The sequence below is a fragment of the Engraulis encrasicolus genome, chromosome 1, assembly GCF_034702125.1.
Source record: "Engraulis encrasicolus isolate BLACKSEA-1 chromosome 1, IST_EnEncr_1.0, whole genome shotgun sequence".
NCBI classification, from domain to species: Eukaryota; Metazoa; Chordata; class Actinopteri; order Clupeiformes; family Engraulidae; genus Engraulis; species Engraulis encrasicolus.
In genome coordinates, this window is record NC_085857.1 from 18,829,379 (window position 1) to 18,839,378 (window position 10,000).

The 10,000-nt window shown below is 44.2% G+C and overlaps 1 protein-coding gene across 1 annotated transcript in view; it reads left to right on the forward strand.

Annotated features, from left to right (window-relative positions):
- vasna (vasorin a) overlaps window positions 1-10,000 on the forward strand; it is a 79,299-nt gene that overhangs the window by 29,207 nt on the left and 40,092 nt on the right. Inside the window, exon 2 of the mRNA XM_063198499.1 lies at window positions 9,189-9,288. The gene's annotated coding sequence lies outside the window, so the exon portion shown is untranslated. The remainder of the gene's footprint in view (window positions 1-9,188; window positions 9,289-10,000) is intronic.

Here is a 10,000-nt window from a genome sequence, read left to right on the forward strand (position 1 = left end):
TTTAAAAGAAGAGACGACAAGCGGAGTGGAATGTCTGTGTATTTTACGGTCAAATGTTGGCAGGACCTCCATGTTCATGAGCACATCAATTTAAAATGATCATAATTGTAGGGGGGGGGTACAATTATATCGTCCAACGTCATGATCACCCTGAATTTTATTTTATGCGCAAATAATGTGAATAACATGATCTGTGACTATACAAACACATGATTCAATTCATTTAAACATAACATTCCTGCTTTCTTTCTTTCTTTCTTTCTTTCTTTCTTTCTTTCTTTCTTTCTTTCTTTCTTTCTTTCTTTCTTTCTTTCTTTCTTTCTTTCTTTCTTTCTTTCTTTCTTTCTCATACACAGGAATAAACAGAATGAAAGAGTGAATGAGGTAAACGAGAGAGAGAGAGAGAGAGAGAGAGAGAGAGAGAGAGAGAGAGAGAGAGAGAGAGAGAGAGAGAGAGAGAGAGAGAGAGAGAGAGAGCGAGCGAGCTCATAGCACAGCACACCTGCAGCTCTTGTCAGCAATGTTGAGAAGTTATGTCAGCAGCTCTGCATGCATCTGTGTTCTTCTGAGCAAGGCTGGCAAGCTCTAAGATACAGCTTTGATCTCAGACCACCCCACCGTGTGTGTGTGTGTGTGTGTGTATGTGTGTGTGTGTGTGTGTGTGTGTGTGTGTGTGTGTGTGTGTGTGTGTGTGTGTGTGTGTGTGTGTGTGTGTGTGTGTGTGTGTGTGTGTATGTGTGTGTGTGTGTGTGTGTGTGTGTGCGTGTGTGCGCGCATGTGCACGTGCGTTTGTGTGTCTGTGTCTATATCTGTGTGTGCACTTGCATGAGTACATGTGACTGTGCATAATACGTATATGTAGAAGTGTGTGTTTGTGTCTGTGTGTGTGTATATGTGTGTGTGTGTGTGTGTGTGTGTGTGGTGTGTGTGTGTGTGTGTGTGCGCGCGCGCGTGTGCATGTGTTCATCAGTGTTTATGTGTGCATGTGTCCATCTGAATTCCCATTCACTTACCAGAAGCACCCATTTGAATGAGCTGACTAAACGACGTGCATCATAAATTTCTCATTTCTCCTTTTGGCTAGGGAGAGGATGTTTTTATTTCACCGCGGCTGGTGAAAGACAGCCTAGCCACCAGGGCTTAAGGACCAAGGTGCTCGTGATGACAGACATGTATACCGTAGTCCTGCAGGTAGGAGGTAGGCCTGAAAAACAGGTCGTGGCAATCAAACTGTAGTGGATTGCCGTGGGCGACAGCAGTAGGCCTCAGAGTGAGAGACGTTGCCGGATGACTGACTTGTAAAAACGGAGATCCCTCTCTCTCCTGCTGTCTCCACACACATTAAGTGTTGCAATTTTACTACAGTTGTAGTGGCAGTTTTAATTCAACATTCAGAGCAGAATATGAGGGTGGAATTCAGGTCTTTGAGTGTTGAATTCATTCGATTGCAGCAACATTCACTGTGCACACACAAGTTACAAAATCCTGTCAGGTCTGTGCGCTTCTCCTGACTTGTATGAAAACAGCAGCTACACAATACAGTACAGTACAGTACAGTGCAGTACAGTACAGTACAGTACAGTACAGTACAGTATAGTACAGTACAGTACAGTACAGTACAGTACAGTACAGTACAGTACAGTACAGTACAGTACAGTACATTTTACAGGGTTAGTGTTCAGTCACATTTAACACTCTACTGGTTGCTACGGTCTATGGTACTCTTTTAAAAGTGTGAAATTGACTCTGCAAAGTTGGATGGCTGACTTGTAAAAACAGAGATCCCTTGTCTCCACACATGAGTGACAGAATAATATGGTCCTCCTCACTTGTCTGAAAACGGTAGCTAGGTGTTGCTTTTTTACCGTCAGCTGCTTGGATATTTTCCATAATTCCCCGTCCTCATCCTCTTCTGTGAGGACTTGCAGTTGTTGGTGTAAGCACTTAGGCAAATTAATAGAGGGAAGTTGTGTCTGAATAACACAGAATTACTCTAAAACTCTAAAATAACACAGAATTAACTTGAGCAGTAATTAGTCAGATTCATCTTACAAAAACACACATCACGGAAACTTACATCACTCTTTTGAAAAAAAAAAACCCAATGTTTCCCTGGATGAACTGGTTGTCAGGAGCAGATGTAGGCTACTGTTGAGAAATATTCATTGAGTCTTTTGAAATGTTGGTTTGTCAAGGTGCACCACCCCAACACACACACACACACACACACACACACACACACACACACACACACACACACACACACACACACACACACACACACACACACACACACACACACACACACACACACACACACACACACACACAGGGGCGCTGATAAAAAAAATTGAGCCCCATGAAAGATTCAAATTTTGGGCCCCCAAAATGACAAATTATGTTATCAGCATCCTTCCAGGGCCCCGTCAGAGCTGTCGGGCCCTTAGAATCTGTAACACCTTACCCCCCCTCGCGGCACCCGTGTGGCTCTGATGACCCATCGATGACCTGTACATCTGGGTGAGATGCCACCGAGATAACACCCCCTCTCACCCCTTAGCATTTGAAAAAGTAATATGTAAAAAATGTAACAAATTACCTTTTTACATTTTTTACATATTACTTTTTCACATTCTTTATCTTTACTATTTTTATTTTTATTTTCCCCTCCCTGACTATTCCTGTGTTATGTGTGTCTTGAAATGTCCATGTGGGCATTTGTTTATTTGTTTATTATTATGTAAGCTACTGGACACCTCTCTCTCATTCTCTGACTCTCTCGTTCGCTCTCCCTCTCTCTCTCTTTGCCCCTTTCATTCTGTTGATTTGCCTCTCCCTCTCTGTCTCTCTTCTTCTTTCTCTTCTTTGTTCCTTCTCTATGTCTTTCTTTCTCTGGTTCTTGTCGTCACCCTCTCTGTGTCTGGTTTTCGGTCTATCTAATTCTCTTTAACTCTCTCTTCACCTCATTCTCTCTCTCTCTCTCTCTCTCTCTCTCTCTCTCTCTCTCTCTCTCTCTCTCTCTCTGTCTCTCTCTCTCTCTCTCTCTCTCTCAACATGGCCTCTCCCTCACTGATATCTGCGTGGTTGACCTCATGAAGCAGTTCTGCAGTTAAAACAAACAGAACAGAGCTGTGAGAGAATGGGACAGCACTCCTTCTCTTCTAACCATCTCTCTCCCTTTCTCTACCTCCCTATCTCTTTCTCTCTCCCTTCTTTCTATCCATATCACTCTCTTCTTGCTATCTCTCTCCTTTCCACAGGTCCCCCTCGCTCTTTCTCCGTACCTCTCTCTCTCTCTCTCTATCTCCTCTCTTTCCCCCTCCCTCTACTATCTCTCACACACCCTCCCCTATTTTTCTACCTCCTCTTTATCTCTGCCCTCCCTCTTTCTCACTGTCACACTCGTGTTTCCCTTCTCTTTTCCCACTCTCCCTCCCTCTCTCTTTCTCTCTCTCTCTCTTTCTCTCTCTCTCTCTCTCTCTCAACTTCCCTGTTTTCTCTCCCTTTCTCTCTCTTATCTCGTCCCTCTCTTTCTCACTGTCTTGCATGCTTCCCTTGTCCTCTTCTTACTGCACACCGCCGTGTGCAGAGCGCGTGTTCATCTGGGAAGCATATCCAGGGCTGCTGACTAAAGGGCCGTACACACACGTCGCTACTAGTTACTCGCTCAGCGAATTAAGTCAATAGAATGTCAATGTGTTCTAGCGAGTCTCGCTGGCGAGTAGGCGAGTACTGTACAAGCGATGCGATGTGGGCGGAAAATATTTTATCTTCGAGCGACGCGAGTAAGCGAGTAACCAATTGGAAGGCAGAGTTCGGTACTTCTCGCCTGTTCATTGGCAGTTAAAGCCGCGGGAACTTTCAGCGAACGTTCCATGAAAGAGAGGCGAGTAGGCGAGCAAGCGAGAAGCTAGTAAATAGCAGCGATATGTGTGTACGGCCCTTAAGAGTATTTCCTTCACCAGATTTTTTATCTGCATGTCTCTGATGCCTCCTTTTTCCGTATCACTCATACCATGGGCAGTCATGGGTAAGAGGTTAGGGGGTCAGACTTGTAGCCCAAAGGTGGCTGGTTCGACTCCTGACCTGCCAGGTTGGTGGGGGTAGTAATTAACCAGTGCTCACCCCCATCCTCCTCCATGACTGAGGTACCCATGGTACCGTCCCGCCGCACTGCTCCCTTGGGGCGCCATTGGGGGCTTCCCCCTTGCACGGGTGAGGCAGCAATTTGCAGTGAACAGTTGTGTGCTGTGGAGTGCTGTGTCACAATGACAATGGGAGTTGGAGTTTCCCAGTTGGGCTTTCACTTCACCAATAAAACTTGACCTACACCTGACGCGTAGACACACGTGAGGTCGAACGGCGTTGTACTGTATACCAAACCAGGAGCAGTATCAGTGTGCTGATTTTTCCTTCGTTCTTTTATGCCAATAAACTTGTCTTGCCTGGCCAGAAAAACAAAAAAAAATGATTACACAATTACACATAACCACCCAAAGGCAGCAGCCGACCCACAAATTGGTAATGATTGTTGAGAGCAAATGTCAGCCCTCGTCGTTATATTATTATTATCTCTGTGCAGCTCTCTCGCTGCCGTGGATACTGTGCCAGGTCATCTGCTGTGGGAATTCGGAACACGGAAAACATTTTGTTGAAACACATCCAACTTGGACCTCAACGAGAAGGAATGCGAGGGGAGTTCTTGATAACAGGCACTGACAGAGAGAGAGAGGGAAACATAGATATGTACTGGGGAGGGAGGGAGGAAGGGCAGGCTGCCCCATGCTGTCTGCAGGTGTGAGATTTACATGAAGGCCTTGAGGCCCTTATCGCCCTTATCCCTGCACCACCTGTACTGGATAGCACATCAGCACAAGACGATATTGCAACACTGTGAGGAGATTATGTTTTCTGTCCCGTTGGTTTGTCTGTCTGTTTGCCTGGCTGTCTGGCAGTTTGTCAGCAGGAGTTGTTGGAAATGACAAGAGGAACAAGTCGTTACATTTTGGCGGTGATCTGGATTACGATGCAGATCCAGGATAAAAAAATAAAAAATAAAAAATCCACACCATTGCGTGATAGGACCAATTTTGACTTTCCAGTTTGTGACTCCAAAAAAACAAAACAGAAAGACTTGGACAACATTTGGGTGTAAGTGTGTTAATCCGGCCCTGGAGATAGATATTGGCAGGGTATAGGCTCCCCCGACCTGTGTTGCCAGATTGGGCGGTTTCCCTCCCAGTTGGGCAACTTAATATGACCGTCTGCGGGTAAAAAAGGGGTAAAAAGGACATTTGAGTGGGTTTTTCCTGCATATTTATGGACATATCAATAGAATTTAGTTCAAATTAGGTGGGATTTAGTGCATCCAGGTGGATTTGAGCTTTTTTTGGTCTGGAGATCATTGGTCTCATCTGGCAACCCTGCCCCCGACCTGCATGCAGGTGTGAGATCCCTATGAAGGCATAAAGGCCAGCAATGCACCTGTTCACTGATACACTGCACTGGACAGCGTAGTCCAATACTGATACTAGCAGGCCTGAAAAAAGTGCAAGTGCTGAAGGAGCATTGAATTGAACACTATTCTATATATTGCATTGATCAAAATCGGTCTCACATTATGAAAGCATGTAAAAGAAGCGAGTCCACCTGTCAACGTTAAAAGGGGAACTTCTGCCAATTTCAATATGTTGTTGTATCGCTCCCGCCACCCTTGACTTGTCGGTACCCGGTGATGCTGCATATTTTGGCTCAGCCCCTTCCGAGATCTGAGCTATGACTGAAAGGGTTGGATGTAGGCAGGGCAGGTTGCCACATACTGTCTGCAGGTGTCAGATGTTTATTAAGGTGTGTGTGTGTGTGTGTGTGTGTGTGTGTGTGTGTGTGTGTGTGTGTGCGCGTGTGTGTGTGTGTTTTGCTTGTTTATGGATTACACAGGCTTTTTTACTGATGTGTGAGCTATGATGTGCAGGGTGCATTAAATTCCAGTGTGTGTGAGTGTGTTTGAGTGTGTGTGTGTGTGTGTGTGTGTGTGTGTGTGTGTGTGTGTGTGTGTGTGTGTGTGTGTGTGTGCGTGCGTGCGTGCGTGCGTCCGTGCGTGCGTCCGTGCGTGCGTCCGTGCTTGTGTGTTTGTGTTGAGTTGTTTCTGTACGTGCGCGTGAGAGGGAGATGCAGCCATCCTCGCTCTTTTCATTGGCACGTCATGAAACATCTGCGTGTTGTTGATAACTGCAGGCTAGAACTGTCAGTAGCTGAAATGCTGAGCTGCAACATGGAAACATACCACCCAGATAAACAGACAGACAGCCATAGACAGACAGCCATAGACAGAGAGAGAGACACACAGACAGACATACAGCCAAACGATAGGCACTCCCTACTTTTTCAACTCTTTTGGCATGGGTATAATTTAACCCATGAATCATTCTTTCGTAATCATGGATGGATGGATGGATGGATGGGATGGATGGATGGATCGATGGGCCTTTACTGTCACACTTATTCAACTAAATTGCATCGATAAAACTGAAATGCATAAATATAGGGATAGCCTACATGTCCTATAAAATATGAAGCAAAAGCATTGTATTAAAACAACAAGACTACGCAGTAAATAAAATTGTATCTATAAAACTGAATTGCACTTGATGTAAGATGATTGTGATTGAGAGGAGTGGCAGTTTAGCTGCAGGCATTACTGAATGACACAGTATGCATAGCATTGGCCACACCATGCAATATCTTCCCTAGCAACAGAGTTCTCATTTCTGATGCTTAAGGAGGCATGCCCACAGGCCCGTCACTAGGTTTGAGAGACAGGGGGGGCTTAGCCCCAGAGTACATAGTAGCTATTTTAATCAGTTCATGTGTGTTTTCAAACTGTTAAGACAAATATTAAAAACTCAACTATAATTTCAAGACAATGTCAAATTGATTTATTACACGGGTATTGTGAGTGAAAATTGGTACTTAAGGTCTAAAGATTTCATCCGTATAAGTAATTACACTTTTCTCAAGGTGTTGTTAGTCACAAAGCACAATCCTCTGTTTCCCCCCAGCATAACATATTGCTGTGCGCCCTGCTTTTATTGCTGTGCAGTAGGATATAAGTGACATTAAACAATAAATAAGCAACCATGAACTTGTATTCAGATTAAATTCTTGGTGGTTCGTATTCAGTGCTTTACTGCATTTGTTTTTGGAAAAATGTAAAAAAAAAAAAATAAAAATATTTTTTTTTTGCAAAATCGTTACAGGGGGGGCTAATACTAATGTAGGGGGGGCTAAAGCCCCCCTAAAATAGGCCTAACGACGGCCCTGCATGCCCATAAACTTTGTCAGACAGTTCACTTTTGATGTAGTGTCACCTCCATATCTTACGTTTAAAAGGAGCTTCAGTCAACAGCTTACAACTCATTCGATATCTAGAGTCCTTGGGAGAATAAAGACTATCTTGATTGTCCCCACTTACACTTAAAAACAACAACATCTTATTGGATTGTGATAAACTGGATTGCCTTTGCAGGTTTTAAGAAAATCTGACTTTGGCTTAGTTGAGTTTAGTTTAGATTTATTTATTAGGCATGGATACACAGCATGTAGGTTGTATAACAACCAAACAGCAAGCATCATAGCATTTATAGCCAAAAGCTAATCTCCAATGCCCGTCCCAAGTAACGTACATAGTAATGCACGACCCCTGGTAACGGACATGATCACGTTTGTATCAACTAGCTGCACTCAAAGATGTATAACACATTCAGAGTGTGAGGGTATAGAGTAGTAGATTCCAGGCAGGCGCCTACAAAGCCAGCTTGACTCGACCTTTGTTGGCCTTTAGGGAGGGAGTTAAGCAGGAAATGCCTCCAGTCACGTCTGTCAGAAAAGAATAAAAACACGGATAAAGTACACGATGTGATGTCTGCTGACAAAACAGGCCACAAGGTTGAAACATTTGTCAACGCTTTTCTGCTGAAATCGATAAATAGATAATGATGAATAATTACAGGTATAGCCTCACGTTCACACATGCACACACACGCACGCAGGAATGTATGCACACACACACGCATGCATGCACGCACGTATGCTAACACATATGCATGCACAAATGCACACACGCGTGCACACACACATGCATGCATGCACGCACACACTCCCACACATAGCAATTTGTTGGCTTGGATATTGCAGTGGTGAGATCACGACTAACTTAAACTCTTCAACATATTTACAGACATGCACCTTTGATTCACCAGTAAGCCACTTTGGTAAAGACCAACGCTAGAAGCTATAATTACTTTGATTGCCATACCGTTCGGTAGATGTATGCACAATACAATAATTGCCCTGTTGAAATACGGTATGCCCAAGATACGTGTCAACATAGTAATACAATAATTGCTATGACAACACACGCACAGGCTACTTTTCTGTAAGAAAATCTCTGTATAACAGCGGACGTGAATTAGACTTGTAGTCAACCTTTGTAGGCTTCGGTCTGGGTGTTTTCAAGGGTATGGGATGAGGGCGGTGATTTCCCCATAGAACGTTTCTGAAGCGGGCAGCCTTTCTCTCAGTGGGACTTTTTCACTTGATATCAAACACCTTTGAACACTGAGCATGTCAATGCATTCGAAGCAGGTTTAGAAGTTGCATCCGATAGCAAAAACATAATCTTGTAGACGCCACTGTTCTCTGCCTGACACCAGCAGCCATATTCACGGAGTGTCATCACAATCACGAGTCTGCTATGTAGAACCTGTGCTAGGTGAAAGTTGTCCCTCCAAGGTAGAAATGGCGGTGCTGGAGGCCACGACATTTCATTTGAAAAGTGTTAATAAAGTAGGAATTAAGACGAAACAGTGGAGGTTAAGAATGCTTCACCTCACCAGGTTCTACAGCAAGAGTATCCAGTTTTTGCATTTTTTCAACGGCACCTCCGCATTTTCCCCTAAGTCAATATGGTGGAATGTTGACATTCATGTGAAAATTTCCAGATTTCTGACTCAGTGAATGTCCTGCTCCGCTTCAAAACAAAATGTCACAGTGAAAAAGGGTGAAATTGAGAAATGTTGCTACAGGGCAAATTTTGGGAATAAGCCCATGAATGTTTTGACTTCCAGCACCTTCTGAGTTGAAGATCCACTCAGTTAAAGATTTCCTTTTCTTTCTTCCGAATTTCTCAGGTGTGGAGATGCCCACAACTATGAAGCCCACCATAGCTGTGACGACTTTATCTACGACTGAGAGTGGATTCTGCTGAATTCTGCTGCCGCCTTCTTTTGGGTGAGTGAATATAAAATTAGAGCCTTTTGCAAGGTCCAGTTGGATGGTTGGATGGGTACAACTTCGGCGTCTTAATCCTACTACAACTAGAAGCCATGTTTGTCATTTCTTAGCGGTGCCGGTGCACCACTTCTGTTGAACGTGCCGTAAATGAAAGGAAACGGTACGATTGAGCATGAAAGAGAGGTTCTTGTGAATATCTACTGATTTTTACTGCTGCCTTCTTTTGGATGCATGAATATATTTTGGAGACTTTCGGAAGGTGAAAGAGAGAAATGGGGCAGGTTCTGGGAAAACGACCCAGGCCGAATTCGAACCTGGGTCGCCATGGGTAGCGTTACAGCATTCACGGTGGGGTTTATTAGCATTCGGCGCCACAGCTACCCTCAGCTGAGTTCTTCTTTGAGTGTGATCCTACTGAGACTACAGTTGCCAGTCTTGTTCGTTCATCATTTTCATTAGCAACGGTGGGGCGCCACTTTTGAATGTGCCGTGTATATGAAAGGAAACGATGGATTATGAAAAGTAACATACCCACCGCATAGCCACACAGTATGAAACCTACTCCAAATATGGTGTTGTTGAGTTGAAGACTTATCCTTAGGCCGCCTTTGTAGGTGTTCTATTGAAAGAAAAGCTGAGAAGTAAATCGGGGGAGGGGAGCTCTCTCTCTCTCTTTTTATCCCTCTCTCTTGCCTCTCTCTTTCTCTCT